At 60.0% G+C, this 290-nt stretch overlaps 1 protein-coding gene across 1 annotated transcript in view; it reads right to left on the reverse strand.

The window, feature by feature from the left end:
- Positions 1–290, reverse strand: part of EMH_0002860 (leucine rich repeat containing protein / ankyrin repeat containing protein, putative) — a gene marked incomplete at both ends in the record, with an annotated part of 12160 nt that overhangs the window by 6338 nt on the left and 5532 nt on the right. The gene's annotated exons all lie outside the window — the stretch shown is intronic.

Consider the following 290-nt stretch of genomic DNA (forward strand, 5'->3'; position numbering starts at 1 on the left):
CTGCTGCTGTTGCTGCTGCTGCTGCTGCTGCTGCTGCTTCTCGGCTGGTCGTGGTGCATCGTGATGCAGCTGCAGCAGCAGCTTCCTGCTGCAGCAGCAGGTGAAGCAGCTTGCTGCAGCAACAACAACAACAACGACAACAACAACAACAACAGCAGCAGCAGCAGCAGCAGCAACAGCAGCAGCAGCAACAGCAGCAGCATCAGCAGCAGCTTGCTGCTGCAGCTTACCTCGACGGGATGCGGCAGGGGCAAGGCGGTCTGGTGCTGCTCTCCTCCGCAGTAGCAGCA

This window comes from Eimeria mitis, genomic scaffold, assembly GCF_000499745.2.
Source record: "Eimeria mitis Houghton genomic scaffold, Emh_scaff196, whole genome shotgun sequence".
NCBI classification, from domain to species: domain Eukaryota; phylum Apicomplexa; class Conoidasida; order Eucoccidiorida; family Eimeriidae; genus Eimeria; species Eimeria mitis.